This window comes from Cebus imitator, unplaced genomic scaffold (genome assembly GCF_001604975.1).
Source record: "Cebus imitator isolate Cc_AM_T3 unplaced genomic scaffold, Cebus_imitator-1.0 Scaffold1, whole genome shotgun sequence".
Taxonomy (NCBI): Eukaryota; Metazoa; Chordata; class Mammalia; order Primates; family Cebidae; genus Cebus; species Cebus imitator.
Window position 1 is genome coordinate 6692855 of NW_016107316.1, and position 20156 is coordinate 6713010.

Here is a 20156-nt window from a genome sequence, read left to right on the forward strand (position 1 = left end):
ATCAATAAAATATTATTACATCTAAAAAGGAGAGATAGACACTTGTAAATAATATTTGGGGATTTCTCATTCTCAGCATTGAACATATTATCTGGACAGAAATCAACAAAGAAACATCAGATTTATATTGCACTATATGCCAAATGGACCTAACAGACATTTGCAGAACATTGCACCCACAAGCTGCATCACATACATTCTTTTCATCAGCAAATAGAAGATTCTCCAGAATAGAACATATTTTAGGACACAAAACAAGTCTTGAAAGATTTTTTTAAATCAAAACTATATCAAATATCTTATCTAACCACAATGGAATAAAATTAGAAATCAAAGACAACAGGAACCTAGGAAACTACACAAACACATGGAAATTAAACATGTTCCTGAATGACCAATGGGTAAAGGAAGAAATTTTACATAAAAACTTAAAATTCCTTGAAACAAATGAAAATAGAAACACAACATACCAAACCTATATGACACAGCATAAGCAGTATTAAGTGGTAAGTTTATAACAATAAATGCCTATATCAAAAAAACTATATATTTTAAATAAACAATCTAATGATACAACTCAAGGAACTAGAAAAGCAAGAACAAACCAAATTCAAAATTAGTAGAAACAGATAATAAAAATCAGAGCAGATATAAAATTGAGACTATAAAATATAGAATATCAATGAAACAAAAGTTGGTTTTTTGAAAAGATAAATGTAACCAAAGAAGTGGAAAACTTCTGCAAGAAAAATTACAAAACACTGACAAAATAAATTGAAGAGAATATAAAAGAATGGAAAGATACATGCTTATGGATTAGAAGAATTTTTTTTTCTCTGACATTTTCCTGATGACCAGCAAGGCTATTTATTTCTTTTCTTTTTTTCCAGTGGAAAGTAACTTTTATTGAGACCTCACCAGCTGCAAAATCTGTTCCTGGCATTATGCTCCTTCTTCCTTTGCAATTCGGTCTTTCTTGAGTGGTCCCATGAATGCTTTCTTCTCCTCCATGGTCTGGAAACAGCATGTTCAAATTGGAGGTGATGTCAATGAACTTAAGGCCAATCTTCTCCAGAGTCTGCCATTTGGTCTCCACCAGCAAGGAGTTGCAGAGGGTGAGCACTTCCTTCTTGGTTCCCACCACACAGCCTTTTAGCATGACAAAGTCACTGGATTAGGTTTGACTGCGTGACCCCAAATGAGCCAGTCCATTGGCTGGCTAGAAACCAACCAGTTTTTATGAAGTGTCACCATAGTTGACAAACCACCCAGAGGGTTGATGCTCTTGTCAGACGGGTCATAGTCAGTGGAGGCATTGTTCTTTGATGAGTTTGCCATCCTTGATAAGGTAGCTCTGGCTGATCTTACAGATCTTCTTGTTGATCTCAGTGCAGTGATGGTAGTCTTTCTGCTCATTATGTGCCACAGAGAAGGCCACATGGGCAGGATGCCATGCCCCAATACAGGCCACCTCATGCAGGCCTCGGTGGGTTTTGCAGGGCAGCTTCTTGGTTTGCCAATAACTGGTGACCCCTTTGTAGCCTTTACCCTTGGTCACCCCGATGACATTGATCACCTCCTCCTGCCCAAACACTTGGTTCACAGATACCTGCTGCTCCAGCCTCTCACAGGCCCAATCCAGCTTCTTGGCCACAGTGCCTCCGTTCATCTGGATCTCCATCAGGTGGGCCTTCTTCTGGTGCAGAGGAAGCGGGTGCATCTGGGTGTGGGCAATGACTCGGACGACTTGGCAGTACTTCTTCATGCTGCTGAAGTCCTTCTCCAGCTGCTTCTTGTCATCCTCATCCTGCCACTTCTTGTAGTACTTGGTAAAGGCCGTGGTCTTAGATTTATGCCAGTTCTTACAGAAATGTCTCTTGCACTCATCGATGATGTGCTCAGAGAAGATGGCCTTGGAGGTCTGGAGGCCCCGAGGGGTTCCCACATAGCCCACAATGCCCACAACCACTATGGGTGGTGTCTCCACAATGGTCACAGCCTCTACGACCTCCTTCTTGTTCACTTTGGATTCTGGCCTGTTGACTTCCCACACGATGTGGGTCATGCCAGCCTTGTATCCCAGGAAGGCTGTGAGGTGGACCGGCCTGGAAGGGTCATCCTTAGGGAAGCTCTTCACCTTTCCACGATGCCTGCTGCTGGGCTTCTGAGGCAGGAAGTCGAGGGACCCATGTCTGGGAGCAAACTTTCTGTAAGACACCACACTGTCAAATCCCGCTGGTTGAGAGGCTAGTCTAGGTAATCTAGACTAAGAAAAATAGAGAATGTCCAAATAATAAAATCAGAAGCAAAAAAGGAGACATTACAATTGATACCATAGAAATACAAAGGACGTTAGAGACTGATATGAGCAAACATATGCCAATAAATTTGAGAATTAATATTGTTAAAATGATCAAATTACCCGAAATAAGATACAGATTCAACACAATCCCTGTCAACCTACCAATGATATTCTTCACAAAAACAGGAAAAAAAGTCTTAGAATTTGGCCAGGCTCAGTGGCTCACGCCTGTAATCCCAGCACTTTGGGAGGCTGAGGTCAGTGGATCAAGAGGTCAGGAGATCAAGACCATCCTGGCCAACATGGTGAAACTCCGTCTCTACTAAAAATACAAAAATTAGCTGGGTGTGGTGGCATACCCTGTAGTCCCAGCTACTCGGGAGGCTGTGGCAAGAAAATCCCTTGAACCCAGGAGGCGGAGGTTGCAGTGAGCCAAGATTGTACCACTGCACTCCAGCCTGGTGACAGAGTGAGACTCCACCTCAAAAAAAAAAAAAAAAAAAAACAAACCTTAGAATTTATATGGAACCACAAAAGACCCTAAATAGCCAAAGCAATCCTGAGCAAAAGTAACAAAACTGGAGGCATCATAATACCAGATTTTAAAAGATACTAAAAAGCTGTAGTAACCAAGACAGCATGGTATTGGTATAAAAATGGACTCATAGACCAACTGAACACAATCGAGAACCCCAAAATCAATCCATGTTATCTACAGCCAACTGATTTTTTTTCATTTTTATTTTAATTTCTGTACAAAGTAGTTGTATATACTTATGGGGCACATGAGATGGTTTGATACAGGTATGCAATGCATAATAAGCACATCATGTAAAATGGAGTATCTATCCTCTTAAGTATTTATCTTTTGTGTTACAAACAAAAGATAAATGTAGTTATCTTTTGTTATTTTTCAATGTATTTTTAGTTATTTTTAAATGTACTTATTTTTGACAAAGGAATGAAGGATGTGCACTGGAGAAAGGACAGTCTCTTCAATAAATGGTGCTGGGAAGACTGAACATCCCATAGGCAGAAGAATGAAACTAGGCTTCCACGTCTCACCCTATACAAAAATCATCTCCAAATGGTCAAAGACCTAAATGCAAGACCCAAAACTATAAAACAAGTAGAACAAAACATAGAAGAAATATGTCAGGATATTGGTCTAGAAAAAATAAAATTATGAACAAGATCTCAAAAGCACAGGCAATTAAAGCAAACATAAACAAATGGTATAATATCAAATAAAAAAGCTTCTTCATAGCAAAGAAGACAACAGAGTGAAAATTCCATCTACAGAACACTAGAAAATATTTACAAACTATTCATCCAACAGGAAGTTAATATCCAGAATATACATGGAACTCAAATATCTCAACAACAACAAATTTCAAATAAAAATCAGCAAATGGTCTGAACAGGCATTGCTCAAAGACATGCAAATGGCCAAAAAATATTTTTATAATGCTTAACAAACATCAGTAATTATCAGGGAAATGCAAATCAAAACCACAGTGAAGTATCATCTCACCCCATTTAGAATGACTAATATCAAAAAGACAAAAAAAAAAAAAATGCTGGTGAAGATGTGGAAATTAGGGAACTGTTGAAACATCCCCGCTGTTGGTGGGAATGTAAACGAGTACAGCTACTATGGAAAACAGTAGAGAGATTCCTAAAAATAATTACAAATAGTACTACCATATAATCCTGTAGTCCAACTACTAGGCATTTATCCAAAGGAAATGAAATCAGTATATCATAGAGACACCTGCATCACCACAGTCATGGCAGCACTATTCATAAGATATGCAGTCCACCAAGGTGTCCAATAATCGATGAATGGATAAAGAAAATGTGGCATATATACACAATTGAATAGTATTTAGCCATTAAAAATGAAATTCTTTCATTCATAACATGGGTGGAATTGGAGGACATTGTGTTAAGTGAAAAAGGCCAGGAACAGAAATTTAAACATGCATGTTTTCACTCATATGCAGAAACTTTAAAAAAGTGGATCTCATAGAAGTAAAATGTAGAACAGAAGATACTGAAGACTGGGAAGGGTAGGGGGAAGAGAAGGATAGGGAGAGATTTGTTAAGGGATACAACATTACAGCTAGATAAGAGGAATAAGTTCTAGTGTTCTATACCACTGTAGGATGAGTATAGTTAATAATAATATATCATATAGTTTTAAATACCTAGAAGGAGGATATTGATTGTTCCCACTGCAAAGAAATAATAAATGTTTCAGATGATGGATCTCCTAATTCTCCTGATCTGATCACTGTACATTATATGTATTGAAACATCACTCTGTACCCCAAAAATATGTACAATTATAATATGTCAATGGTTAAATAAATTAATATATAAATAATCTATTAATAATATTAATTGCTTTAGAAGCATATTCCTAAACTTCGCTCATATGGTTGAAGTTTGAAACCATTTCTACACATAATAATTTCTATACACATCTAAATAAATTAACCTTAGTTTCTGAGAATCAGATAGAAACTCTCTTCTTTTTCCAAAACAAAAAGTTGTCTTACACAGATTCTTTTTCTTCTTTATTGAAATCCATCTGACTTTTAATAATTTTATGGAGAATTTCATGCATGTAGAGGAAGGTCATTTGAAAACCATTTCTACACGTGATAATTTGAAGTCTGAAAACCATTTCTACACATAATAATTTCTACACAGATCTAAACAAATTAACCTTAGTTTCCGAGAATCAGATAAAAACTCTCTTCTTTTTCTGAAATAAAAAGTTGTTTTGCATAGATTCTTCTTCCTCTTTATTTAAATCCACCTGACTTTTAATCATTTTATGGAGAATTTCATGCCTGTAGAGGAAGATATTTCATGCAAGAAGCTGCAGCCTTCGAGTGCTATAAGTTTGTCCATCAACAGTGATTATGCACATAAGAGAATGCACTTTTTGCATTTCAATAAGCCACAGAATAGTCCAGTTCAAAACATGCAGTTTAATGAAATGGTAATGATTTCATTAATATATCAAGCCATGTCTAATTCCTTTCAAGGAACGTAGGACAATTTACATTCACTCTGAATGCATAATAATAAGTAGCTCAATTGGCAATAGATTCAATGAGTCTCTACAATCAGAGCCCTGATATAGACCTTGTTGCAAAATCATTAGAAATTGTTGTAAAGGAGCATGAATTGAGGTACAATGCTGAAATGGTAGAAATTTATTCTGGTTATAATTATACATGAGGTAAATACTTAAGCCAAAATTGAGGGGTTTATTCATCAAAAGTTTTGAATTCTCAGCTGCCTATCTGATTCTTGTTAAAATGTCAAAGAACTTTTTAATATCCGTTTATACATTGTTCCTTAGAGACCTCCCTGTTAGCAGATGGAAAGAGGAAGAGGGGCTACAGACAGGAAGACAGAGAACCAGAATTGTCCCTAGATGTAGAAGTCAAGAGGAACTGATAAGGTAATTATGTGGTCTGAGGGACTGTGTCAGGCAAATAATCGATATATCATCTTATTTTCACTGCATGATTATCTGTTATGAACTGAATTTCTGTGTTCCTCCAAAATTGATATGTTGAAATCTAATCACCAGTGTTATAATATTTTGGAAATAGGACTTCGGGGAGTTAATTCATTCATGAGGGCAGAGCCCTTATGAATAAGATTAGTGCCTTTATATGAAGAGGCCAGAGAGCTAGCTGGTGCTGTTTACACCATATGATGGTACAAGTAGTCTGCAGTTTGCAACCCAGAAGTGGGCACTCAACAGAACACGACCATGTTGGCACCTTGATCTAAGACTTCCAGCCTCCAGACCAAGAGAAATAAATTTCTGCTGTTTGCAAACGACCAACTCTATAGTACTTTGTTACACCAGCCCAACCTGACTAAGACACCTTCCTACATAGCCTTTACAGTTATCTCCTCATTTTACAAATAAGAAAATTAAGGCTGGAAAGAAAGCTGTCCAAGTTCATACCACTGCTATTTTGGAACTGGAAGGTCAACTCCATTTTGTTTAACTCTCAAGTCTATAATCCGTTTCACTGTACCATGCTTTTGGAGATGCTCCAAAGGGAAAAGAGTTTCCAAAGGAAGAAAGGGCAAATAGTTTAAATATTCCAAAATGGTTGAAGATAAAGAGGGCAAGACTTGATTTTAAAATTATGAAATTATCAATAACCCTTTTAAGAGCAGGTGCATAGAATTTGTGAGTGAGCATTTGTGACATCATATTGCAAAGAGTGATATGAAGAATAAATGAAAGCCAATGCCATAGCTATTCTTCCAAGAAGTATGCTGGTGCATGGTGAGCAAAGATGCAACAGGAGCTGGAGCAGGCATAGGGTTGAAAGAAGCTTGCTTCAGGGTGGATGTGTGAAGGCTGAAGGAGGGATTCACAATGGGGGCAAAGGCAGAGATCCTGAATGCAGCAAGATCCCAAAGGAAGGGCAAAGGCCCTTGTGAAGAGATTGGCCTGGAAGACAGAAGGGGCAGGGCAGAGGAGCAAAGTGGACCAAGACACAGAGGAAATTTTATATGGAGGAGGAGGCAGAGAAAGAATTCCACTACTAAAAGCAAGAGTGAAAGAGGAAGATTGGGAACAAAGAGACTGTCCTCACAGCTATGATATGAGAGTGGTTTTTATGGGTAAAGTGTCTCCCAGGTGGTGTCTCCTTTATTTTGAGACATCCAAACCAAACCTTGCCAATGTGGGTGGGGGAGAGAGCATTACAACTTTGTTAGCACTGAGTTCTGAAACTATGAAACTCTGAAGCAGAAATCAAGTTTAAAGTGTTTAGCAGATTAAAATTATCCACCACTTATTCAGTGCTTACTTGGCACTGAGTGCTGTACAAAAAGCTGACCTCGCTGAGTGCAGTGGCTCACGCCTATAATCCTAGCACTTTGGTAGGCCAACGTGGGTGGATCACTTGGGTTCAGGAGTTTGAGACAGCCTGACCAACATGGTGAAACGCTGTCTCTATTAAAAATACAAAAATTAGCCAACCATAGTGGTGGGTGCCTGTGATCCCAGTTATTCAGGAGGCTGAGGAAGGAGAATCACTTGAACCTGGGAGGTGGAAGTTGCAGTGAGCTGAGATCTCACCACTGCATTCCAGCCTGGGTAACAAACTGAGAACTTGTCTCAAAAAAAAAAAAAAAAGCTGACCATACAAAGATAAGTAAGACAATGACTCTGAAGGAATGCAGAGTTCAGTAGGAGAGACCAAGGTATCAATAATTATAACCTGTGATGAGTGCTCTCGAAGAGGCACGCTACAGGAGGAATGAACACAGAGGAGTACGTAATCACCTCCAGAACCCGCCACCTAGGAGGAGACGCATTATTGTGTGTTGTTGATTGAATTAACTAATTCTGCCTGTAAGAAGGCTTTAGAGAGAAAGTGGCAAGTGACCTAGACCTTGAAGGATGCATAGCATACATTCAGGCAGAGGTGGAGGCATGGGCACCAACTGTCTCCAGTCTGGTCAGGAATGTCTTGGGTAGAGCTAAGCATTCACCCACTTTGAACCTGCCTGAAAGGACATGAAGACTTCTTGGAAGAAACAGATCTGGGTTCACAGGCCTAGAAAGCCACATAGTGGCTCAGCTCCTGACTGTTGGCACCTGCTCTAAGGCTTCTGGACGGCAATAACCAGTTGTAAACACCAAATTCCCAAGAACCATAGGCTTGTCTTCCAACAGAGATTATCATAAAGCTCTCTCAGTTCATGTAGAAAGAGAAAACATTCTTTATTCAGGGAAACCGGGTCTAAGTGCTGATCTAGTCACTGGTCATCTCTGATTTTGAGGGTACAGGTTCCCCAGAAAATAGACTCTGAATGGGAATTGTAGGCAAGAAGGAATACTCTTGGGAATACTGTCTACAACTGATCTTAGGAATTACTCTTGAAACATCATTTGATGGAGTGAGAGAAGCAAGCCTGGGCAGGGGAAGAACCTGGGCAGGGGAAGAAGCTGTGAGGTATCAGCAGCCAAGCTGTCTGGCTGCCAGGGAAGAGTGTCTTGGTCCTCAAGAAGCAGATAAGGGTGAGACACACCAACACCCACTTCAAGGAGGACAATAACAGCTTCCCCATTCAGGTGCTATGAGGATTCAATGAACTCAGTTTTGTGAATGGTCTACTTTACCTTCACTGCTCAACAAATACTGTCTTTCTCTTTCTCTCAATGACTGACTCCTCTCACTTTACCACTATCTAAGATGGAGATATTGAGAGGTCATGTCAACAATCTCACTACCTAAAATGAGAGATAGTCATTGTCAACTCATTTAGCAGTAAGAGTCTAGGTCTTTCTACTTATTTGACCTTTCCAACTAGATTTACAATAGGGATCTCAAACTTTTAACATACCTCCCAAAGATAACCCTGTATTTCTTCCCTCAACCAAACCAGTCATCACTCAGTCTTTTCTATCTGTAAAATGAATCCACTATCCACCCAGTTGATGAAGCAAAAACTTAAGATTTGTCCCTGAGTCCCATTTTTATCTTTCAATTCTCTCCATATCTATCAGAAGATCTGTAACTTCCAAGATGTATCTATTTCTGAGTTGCAGCCTCCATCATCTTTTACCTGGATTATTGGATGGCCTTGTAACTGCCCATCCTGCTTCTATTTGCATACTATATCCATTGTTTCATTCTTCTCATATTGTCTAGAGTGACCTTTTAAATACTTTTGGAATGTTTGGTTTTAAAAAATCATTTTACTTAATTATTTGTGTATATATATATATATATATATACACATATATATATACACACATATATATATACACACATATATATATGTGTATATATATATACATATACGTGTATATATATATATGTGTATATATACACACACACACACACACACACACACACAAATAATATATATATATATACACACACACACCATAGAACACTATATAGTCCTTAAAAATGAGTTAGCTATTTAGTTGACCGGTCTTACCACTAACTGTAACTAGATTTACAATAGGGATCTCAAACTATTAATATACCTCCCAAAGAAGTATGTTAAATTTTATATGAATGAGATTATATGTATATTTTTTCTATTCAGTTTTTTCTTCTAGTTTTTTGTTTGGTTTCCCATGTTCCCCCTTCACCTACATCAACCTCCCCACTCCACAAACACTACAGCCCATCTTGATAAGCTATATTTCTCCTCATCTGCACCCATTATTATTTTTTTGTGTTATTTCAATTCTACAGAGATATATATGTGCATATACATATCTGTATGCATTTAGGAGGCATTTTGTCAGTTTGATTTATAAAAATGGAATCTTATATATTTTATTGCCTCATGCTTTTCTCACTCAATAATAGTTAGTGGTAAGACCAGTCAACTAAATAAATAACTCATTTTTAAGGACTATATAGTATTCTATGGTATGTGTTCCACCACAATGTATTCATGTATTCAATTATTGATGGTACTCACTTTGCTCACTTATTTGTTTTTCTTTGCTTTACCACTATGAATAATACCACTTGAGTCACCTTTACTTATGAATTCTTAAATCATAAGAATTTAATAGTTGTGAAAAAGATTACCAGAAGTAGCTAGATCTACTGAGATGAAGTATATATTTAGTTTTCATTTCAATAGATGTTGCCCATTGCTTTATAAAAAGATTGTAACTTTTCACATTTCTCCAAGTGAAAACTACAAGCACTGTAAAACTACAAGTATTATAGTTCTTTTTAAATTTTGACAATCTGTGGGTTTAACATTGTATCTTATAGTGATTTTAATGTATTTCCTTAATTGAGAGTTAATGTAAACATGATTTAGTAAGCTTACTGGGCACTGGTATTTGCTTTTCTCTGAGTTGAAAATGTACAACTTTTGTTCATTGTCTTAGTGTTTGTTTGCCTTCTTGTCAACTTCTAAGAGATCTTTGAATATTAAAAATATTCACACTTTGTTCATTTTTATCACTGATATAATCAAAGCATTCTCTTTGATATTTGATTTTATTTGTGGGATTTTTATATACACAAAATTTTCATTTTTACGTATTCAAATATATCTTCACTTACTTTTTTGCCAACTTCTTTTATTTTAATATTTTATTTTAGGTTCAGGGATAAATGTGCAGGTTTGCTATATGGGTAAACTTGTGACTCAGGGGTTTGGCATACAGATTATTTGGTAACTCTGGTATCATAGTACCCAAGGGTTTTGTTTTTCATCTGAACCTCTCCCTCCTCCCATCCTCTTTTCTCCAGTGAGCCCCAGTATCTGTTGTTCCCCTTTCTAGCCATGTGTCCTCGTTATTTAGCTCCCACTTATAAGTGAGAACATGCAGTATATGGTTTTCTGTTTCTCCATTAGTTTGCTAAGGACAATGGCCTCCAGCTCCATCCATGTTCCTGCAGAAAAGATGATCTTGTCTTTTATATGGCTGCATAGTATTCCATGGTATATATTTACCACATTTTCTTTATCCAGTCTACTGTTGATGAGCATTTAGGTTGATTCCATGTCTTTGTGAATAGTGATGCAAGGAACTTAGGCATGAATGTGTCTTTATGGTAGAATAATTTATATTCCTTTGGGTATACATCCAGTAATGGGATTGTTGGGTTAAATGGTAGTTCTGTTTTCAGTTCTTCGAGGAATTGCCACATTGCTTTCCACAAAAGCCCAACTAATTTACACTCCCACCAACAGTGTATAAATGTTCCCTTTTCTCTATAACCTCACTAACATCTGTTATTTTTTGACTTTTTGATAATAGCCATTTTCTAACTGGTGTCAGGTGGTATCTCATTGTGTTTGATTTGCATTTCTCCAATGATTAGTGGTATTAAGCATTTTTAAAATGCTTTTTTGCTGCACATACGTCTTCTTTTGTAAAGTGTCTGTTCATGTCCTTTGCCCACTTTATAATGGGCAATGCTTTTTTGCTTGAATGTTCGTTTAAGTTGCTTGTAGATTCTGGATATTAGACCTGTATCAGTACAGTTTGCAAGTATTTTCTCCAATTCTGCAGATTGTCTGTTTACTCTGTTCCCACTTTCTTTTTCTATGCAGAAGCGCTTTATTTTAATTAGGTTCCATTTGTCAACATTTGCTTCTGTTGCAATTGCTTTTGGTGTTTTCACCACAAAATTTTTGCTAGTTCCAATGTCCAAAATGGTATTTCCTAGGCTATCTTCCAAGGTTTTATAGTTTTAAGTTTTACATTTAGTTATATTTAATCCATCTTTAGTTGATTTTTGAATATGGTATAAGAAAGGAGTCCAGTTTCAATCTTTTTTAGCTAGCCAGTTACCCCAACACCATTTGTTGAATAGAGAGTCCTTTCTCCATTGCTTGTTTTTGTCAGCTTTGTCAAAGATCAGATGGTTGTAGGTGTGTGGCTTTATTTCTGGGCTCTCTATTCTGTCCCATTGGTCTATGTGTCTGTTTTTGTACCATTACCATTCTGTTTGAGTTACCATTGCCCTGTAGTAGTTTGAAGTCGGGCAATGTGATTCCCCTAGCTGTGTTCCTTTGGCTTAAGACTGCTTTGGCTATTTGGGCTTTTTTTGTTGTTGTTCCATATGAATTTTAAAATAGTTTTTTCTAGTTCTGTGAGAATGTCATTTGTAGTTTGAGAGGAATAGCATTGAATCTGTAAATTGCTTTGGGTAGTATGGCCATTTTAACTATGTTGATTCTTCATATCCATGAGCATGGAATGTTTTTCCATTTGTTTGTGTCATCTCTGATTTCTTTGAGCAGTGGTTTGTAGTTCTCCTTGTAAAGGTCTTTCACCTCCCTGATTATCTGTATTCTCAGGTATTTTATTCATTTCGTGACAATTCTAAATGAGATTGCATTTCTGGTTTGGCTCTCAGCTTGGGTGCTGGCAGTGTGTAGGATTGCTTTTTATTTTTGCATATTGATTTTGTATCCTGAAACGTCACTAAAGTTGCTTATCAGCTCAAAGAGATTTTGAGCAGATACTATGGGATTTTCTAGCTATAGAATCATGTCATCTGCAAACAGAGATGGTTTGGCCCCCTCTCTTCCTAGCTGAATGCCTTTTATTTCCTTCTTTTGCCTGATTGCTCTGGCCAAGACTTCCAATACTATGTTGAATAGGCGTGTTGAGAGTGGACATCACTGTCTTGTGCCAGTTTTCAGTATGATGTTGGCTCTTGGCTTGTCATAGATGGCTCTTATTATTTTGAAGTATATTCCTTTGACGCCTACTTTATTAAGAGTTTTTAACATGAAAGGATGTTGAATATTATCAAAAGCCTTTTCTGCATCTATTGAGGTAATTGTGGTTTTGGTCTTTAGTTCCATTTACATGATGAATCACATTTGTTGATTTGTGTATACTGAACCAAATTTGCATCCCAGAGATAAAGCCTAGCTGAGCAAGTCTGATTACCTTTTTATGTGCTTCTGGATTCATTTTGTTACCATATTGTCATATGCTTATATAGCATATATATATATGCTTATATAGCTTATCTATATATATATATATATATATAAGCTTATATAGCTTTTAGATTTGCAGTTTTAGTTAAGAAGATACCCCTAACTTCCATATTGTACATGTAATTTTCTAGATTTTGCTGCATCTATTTATCTGAAATATAGTTTATGTCTGATGTAGAATAAAAGATGGCTTAAGATGTGTGTCAACTTTTATTTTTTTTTCAGATGAATAGCTGGTTGTGCCAGCTTTGTTTCTTAAATATCAAAGTCTCACAGGTATTAGGACATATACATACGTTCCCTATTTTGTGTCTTATTATTTGTCCATTCATAAACTAATTCCACATTCACTGGATTACAGTGGCTTTAGGGTATAATAATATGTGGTCTCTACTCCCTGTTCATTACCATCCTTCTCATGCATATTTTCTCTCAGGCTTTTAATCTTTCATATAAACTTTAGGATCATTGTCTAAATTCCCTCTCCCCAGAAAATGGGGGATTCTATTTGGCATGGCACTGACATTTAATATTAATTTAGGGTAATAAATAGGCGTGTAACAGAAAGTCTTTCGCTTGAGGAGATTCTTGTTCCACACATCCAAGAACAATGCATATTTCTGGCTCAGGCCGATTGTATGTCTTTAAGTAAGATTGTCATAGTTTTCTTTGTATACATTTACTGCCTTTATTTTTTATTTACTCAAGTACTTTATATTTCTCTTTTTCTTGTTGCTGTTATCTTTCACTCTGTATACTTTATACTTTTCAATATTGTAAGTAAATTGTTTTAATATCAAATTAGAGAAAAGACATTAATTTTTGTAGATAGTTCCCATATCTAGCCACTTTACCATATTCTCTTAATAATTGTAGTTTTACTAGAAATGAGTTTTACTAGAATCTCATGGGTTTTTTAGTTTAAAATCTATCGTAAGCTAAAAAATATAGTTTTATTTCTTCTTTCCAAATGTTTTCAGCAGTTATTTTATTTTGCTATTTTCTTGCATTCACTAAAACCCTCCTAACCATGTTAAATAATGAAGGGGATAGCAGGCTTTGTCTACTGTTCTTAATTTTAGTTATTTTCCATTTAGGATAATGTTTACCACTAATTTTTAGTTGTTCATATTCCTGTCATTGTTGTATTTAGTCTTTATCATATTCTGTAGTTTCATTTGATCCCTATTTTTTTTGAGTTGGTATAGGCACTGCTGCTGAAATTTATCAAATGCCTTAGCATTTGTTACTGTGGTCAGGCAAGTTTTCTCCTTTGGTTTGTTAATATAATAGATATGTTTATATGTTTCAATGATGTTGAATCTTCGTTTACTGGAAACAACTCTGCCTCATCATCTCACTTTATTCTTTTGATACATTGCTTGAATTTATTTACTAATATTTAGAAACTTTTGCATTTATATTCATAAATGCAGTTCTTTTATAGTTTTGTTAAATAGATCAATTGCCACAGAAGAAACCTGAAAGATAATTAAAGATCTACAATTGAAAAAGTCATCAGAAACTGATGTACTTATAGCTGCATTTTAACTAACTTTTAAACAACAGATAATTGCATTGCTTTCTAACCCAGTGGTTTTCAAACACTGCTATGAATAAGAATCATCTAGGTAAGTCAGTGGAAAAAAATGAAGGGCCAGTGCCTGCTTTACTTCAACAAGTCTGGGTCTCTGTATTCTTTATTAGCTTTCCAGGTGATTCTGACACATAACAAAATTGGAGAACTATTATCTCATTTGTTTAGAAAGTGTCCAATTTATTTTTGAAGCCAAAACAACTTTAATTGCAAAATCCAATAAAGCTAGAACATTATTATCTTTATAAAACATAAATCAGATTATGTCATTCCCCTGCTTAAAACTTTTGAATAATTTTATTTCATCGTACTGGAATAAAATCCAAATTCCTTCCCCTGCCTATGAGGCCCTGCATAATAGCAAGCTGTGTTCCTCTGATGTCATCTTGCTCTCTAAGCTACGGCGTCTCTGTCCTCAAACCCAACAAGCTCCAGCTACTTTGGGTCTTTGAGGTTTCCCCCTCCTGGAACTCCCTTCCTCCACGTGTTGACATGCACACCACTTCCTGACATTCCAATATCAGACTAAAGAAAAAAGTCCACAGCCTCAGTTATAAAGTAGGTCCCAGCCTCTATCACATTATGAGTTTTATTTTTTTAGAGCATTATCACCACCTGATGTTTTGTTTTTTAATATACCTCCCCTTTTGTTAATTCTCTCTCTCTTCGCAGTCCAGAATGTGACTGCCATAGCAGCAAGGAACTCACCAGTCTCATTCAGCACTAAATGCTCAACCCCTGGATAATACCAGGAACACTGATCGAATGTGTTTATTCCCTTATTAGTCTGTAGACTTCTGGAAGATACAAGTTATTCTGGTTCATATCTGTAGCCCTAGAGCCTGATATATGGTGTGTGTTCAGGGCACATTTGCCGAATGACGAAATTAATGCTTTTTGTTTTTTATCAGCTCCAAAAGGATTCATAATAAAAAACTGTTGATTTTAAAATATTGCTTTTAAAGCTCATAGAGAACTCTTAAAAAACAGAAGGTTAAGACTGGCATCAGGAAGAAGGCCGCACTAGGAGGATCCAGCTACAAATTCTAATCAAAGCACCTTCTCCCAAAGGTGAGACTATTCTCAGAACCATAATTGCATTATCAATCTTATCCTGAAATGAGATGGTACAGACTCGCTGCCTTCAGGCTGGTTCACCACCATTACACTGACTTTATGGATGAAGCTTGTTAGTAACAAAAGAAAAGAGGAACCTTGGGATCAGAAAGGGGGGGATGAGGTAAAATCCGGAAGTCAAACTAGAGTAATTTCAGCAAACTCTTGGGAGAGATAAAGGAATCTGAAGAAACCCATTACGGGGCCTTGGATGAACACACCTGCGTATATCACAGTAAGAAGTGTATGAGCCGGGCTGATGGAGACTGATCAAAACATTCTGATATGTTTTTGTGTTCTTGTGGGTTCTAGTAAAGTACAATCAGGTGACATAGCAGATAAAGACTCCCAGAAAGGGCAAATGATCCCACCAAAGTCACAGAGCTAAGGACAGAGAGGAGCTACCAGAGGGCAGGCCTGTCTTCCACTCCAACTTTGCCACTGACTGCCTAGGAGGCATTGTCTCGTGTCCTTTCCAGTGTTACCTGTCAAATGCAGGGAAGGTCAGGAGGCAGGGAAGGGGGAGTGGAAGAGGCTAGGTGCTCTCAACACAGACTCTCAAATCTAATTATTTGCAGCCTTTTCTCAAATAAGAGGTGAGACTTCAAGAAAGATCCAAAAGGATTCATTTTTCAAAAAAAAATGTTAGTAATTTAGTTTTCTGAAAGGCAAACTTTTTAGCATGGAAAAAACTTTCAGTCTCACAGCCTTCACAGCTCGCCAGGGAGGAAATTCTTCATCATGTTTTTTCTGCTCTTAATTAATTTAAGCAGCTGTCTGTTGTCTTCTGAAAATCATCTTCTGGGAAAGTGGGGAGGGTGATATTTTTAAGCACAATTTTTTTTCCCACAAAAAAAATACACAGGAGGTCCTAGCAATGAAAAAGCAGGACACATTCTGGAACAGACAGAAGTTCAGGGTGGTGGAGCATGTGATGGTCAGAGGAGAGTGCAAGGAAGGGAAAAGGTAGAGGTGGGTTGAAGATCAGACTCTATAGATCACAGTACCGTACAGTTAAATTATTGGAGCTTTGTCAGCAAGATAATGACTGGTACAGGTTTGAGCAGAGTAAATCCAACACTATAGCATGCTCTTCATACTGATGAGTTTCTCTAGCACAGGAGCTCCTTTACCCAACCTGGCCTTGATGGTGGACTCCATTCTCAATGCCACTGCAAAGAAGGAAGGACAGAGCAGGTATGGGCACCTCTCTTTCTGCCAGGATGGCAGGGAGGAGGAGAGTGGCACTGCCCTGCATGTGAGGTTTGCAGATCATGCTCTGGTTCAAGCCCCGACTTTCTCCACCTCTGAATTTCATGCTCCACAGCAGAGTTTCTCAGCACTATTGATACTTGGGGTCAGACAGTTCTTTGTTATGGGGACTATTTTGAGCATGGTAGGATGTTGAGCATCATCCCTGGCCTCTGTTCACTAGGTACCAACATCACTCCCTCTCCTGCCAGTTATGACAAACAAAAATGTCTCCAGACATCACTGATGTCCTCCAGTTGGGAACCACTGCAAGAGGCTGTGTGTGGCAAACTGGCCTCTCCAAGTGTGATGTCAGGGCCCTAGGAACCTCAGCATGTTCTCCTTTGTCCCTGGCACTGCCTCAGAACCCTAGTTGTGAATCTCAGACCTGCTGCTATGCCCCACTCCATCATTTGATTACAAATGTGAAAAGAGAACATATAATCTCTAAATGGTTTTATAGAATTTATAGATCCTACAGCAATATGTCAATACTGGCTGTCAAAAAGTATGAAGCCTCTCATGGTCATGAGGCAATTTATGAGAATTGACATGGAGTTGGGAGCCACAAGTGTTACCAGCAACCAACAATTTCATGTTAACTGCCAGCTCTACCACCAAATAGCTGTGTGAGCTTGGACAACTTGTTTAGGTCTCAGCATTCTCATTTTTAAAGTGAAAGACTTAAGAACCATAATCTCAATGTGTCCACAGTCTTGATCCAAGTCACAGTCAACCTGCACTACATCCTTTGTGGCTGTTACATGGAGCTCTTTCAAACTTTGTTTTTGTTGAGGCCCCGAGACAGACTTCTGTTGAGGCAGAAGACCCATAGCAAACTACGCACCTCTGGCCAATAGCTGAGGTTGGATGAAAGACAAGAGAGAGGAAAATCTGGAGAAAGGAGGTCGGGAGGCAGTTGGTGTGCAATCTCACCTCCTCCCCTCAACTTCAGCCTAGTAAGAGGGGCTTCAGGACCACGAGGAGAGCTTTTCCCACATTCCCAGAGTTTGGAAAATCCAATTTATTCATGCCTGTGAAATCTGAAAGGCCTGTGGTTGACTAGCTTCTCAGGCAACACTGTTGCAGAAAGAGGTTACTGCAAAGGGCCAACACGTGTCTGCTGAAATCCCCATGGCAGAAGATGTGGGGTCAGATGGGGCCCTATGAGAGAGAACCGGCTGGAGATTATTCTGGATCCTGCCAAGGAGGGCCTCCTGAAAGCCCAAGAGACCTCAGCTTGAAGAATGTAGAAGTGTAGAAGTGTACCCCTAGATGGCCAGAGGTGACAGCACAAGTCAGAGAGTGAATAGAGAAGTGACAAGCCAGAGAAGAAATAGAGAGGGCAGGGCTGGCTAGCACCACAGAGCAGATCTGAACGGGCTGCAGAGGAGTGTAGTCGAGTTGTTTCCTGACCACACTCTAAAACCCCCAGAGGTGAAACCAATACTGTGTGCTCAGCCATTACTCTTCTCCTGGACTCCAACCTTGTCACAGACTGGATATTTATTACTGAGACAGAAATTGGTACTAAGAAGTGGGGTGCTGCTGTAACAGTGCCTAAAAATGTGTAAGTGACTTTGAAATGAGGCAATGTATTGAGGCTGGAAGGGTTTTGAGGTGCATGCTAGAAGAAGCTGAGACCATTATGAAGAAACTTTTAAAGGCCATTCTGATGAAGCATCCAGTGGAAATGAGGATTATGTAACTGGACAATAGAGAACAGGGAATTCTTGTTGTAACATGGCAAAAGAACTTTGCCAAATTGTATTAGTTCCAGTGTCTCGTGAAAGGTAGAACTTGTGAGTGATGAAATTGGATAGTTAGTTGAATAGATTTCTAAACTAAGTGTAGAATTAGTAACTTAATTCCTCCTGATAGCTTGTAGTAAAATGCAAGGAGAAGGAAATAACCTGAATACAGAATTTTAAGCAAGAAGGAACTAGAACTTAAATATTTAGAAAATTCTCAGCCTAACTATATTGCAAAAAAATGAGAAAACATGTTCAGAAAAGAGCATCAAGGATATGCTGGAGAGACCATTTGTTAAGGAGATTAGTATGGATGTGAATCACAGACTTACCAGCTACCCCAGTAGAAAAAATGCCAGTTTGAACTGAAGGGGAAGGATCTGGGAAGGAATGAAGGAAGGTCATCATATGGGGCAGCACAGATGGGACAACAGGGCTATTTGGCTGAAAACATGCTCTATTCTTCAAGATAAGGGAAGAATGACCCTGAAGGCAATTCAGAGATCATCCTGGCTGTTGCTTTGATTTCAAAGGGGAAGGGTGGTCACCCAGCTTTCAGCAGGCCAGCCAACCTCTGCCCAAATGACTACTATCCAGCAGAACCCTGGGGGCAGGCCCCTGGCAGAGCTTTGGGTGAAGGGCCACCACCCCAGTGTGTCTGGAAAGTGGACCTAGAAGGCAGAGCATCAGGCCAAAGATTATTCTGAAGATGTAAGGTTTAATGCTGTTTGCCCTGTTAGGTTTCAGACTTACTTGGGACACTTTACTCCTTTCTTTTTTCCTATTTCACCCTTTTGAAATGGGAATGACTATTCTATGCCTGTTCCACCAGTGTATTTTGGAAGCAAATTACTTGTTTTGTTTCACACATTCACAGCTGGAGAGAAATTTTGTCTCCAGATTAATCACACCTTGAGTCTCACCTATAACTTACTTGGATGGTATTTAAATAATACTTCAAACTTTAGACTTGAGAATTGATGCCAAAATAAGTTAAGACTTTTAGCGTTGTTGGGATGGAATAATTACATTTTGGATGTGAGAAGGACATAAATTTGGGGGGCGAGGGGTGGAATGTAAAGGACTCATTGTTGTTTCCCAAAAAGGAAGCATATGTTGAACTCTAATTCCCAATGTGATGGTGTTTGGGGGTGGGGCCTTTGGAAGCTAATTAGTTCATAAGGGTGAATCCCTCATGAATGAGATTGGTGCCCTTATAAGAACAGGAGGCCAGGCACAGTAGCTCACACCTGTAATCCCAGCACTTTGGGAGGTGGGAGGACTGCTTGAGCCCAGGGTCAGCCTGGGAAACATGGCAAAACCCCATCTTCACAAAAAATGCAAAAATTAGCCAGGCATGGTGGTTCACTCCTATAGTTCCAGCTACTCAGGAGGCTGAGGTGGGAGGATGGCTTGAACCTGGGAGGTGAAGTTTGCAGCAAGCTGAGATCACACCACTCCACTACAGCCTGCACAACAGTGTAAGACCCTATCAAAAAAAGGAGTAAGAGGAAGAAGAGGAAGAGGAAGAGGAAGAGGAGGAGGAAAAAGGAGGAGGAGAAGAAAAAGAAGAAAGAAAAAGGAAGAACGAAAGAAGAAAGAAAGAAAGAAAGAAAGAAAGAAAGAAAGAAAGAAA

General features: G+C 38.3%; 1 pseudogene across 1 annotated transcript in view; it reads right to left on the bottom strand.

Annotated features, from left to right (window-relative positions):
- Positions 1–874: 874 nt before the first annotated feature.
- LOC108302424 overlaps positions 875–20156 on the bottom strand; it is a 22698-nt pseudogene continuing 3416 nt past the window's right edge. The window contains exons 2-3 of the transcript XR_005199857.1: positions 1262–2266; positions 875–1184 (exon numbers count right to left, since the gene is read on the bottom strand). The product of XR_005199857.1 is annotated as a 60S ribosomal protein L3-like (transcript). The remainder of the gene's footprint in view (positions 1185–1261; positions 2267–20156) is intronic.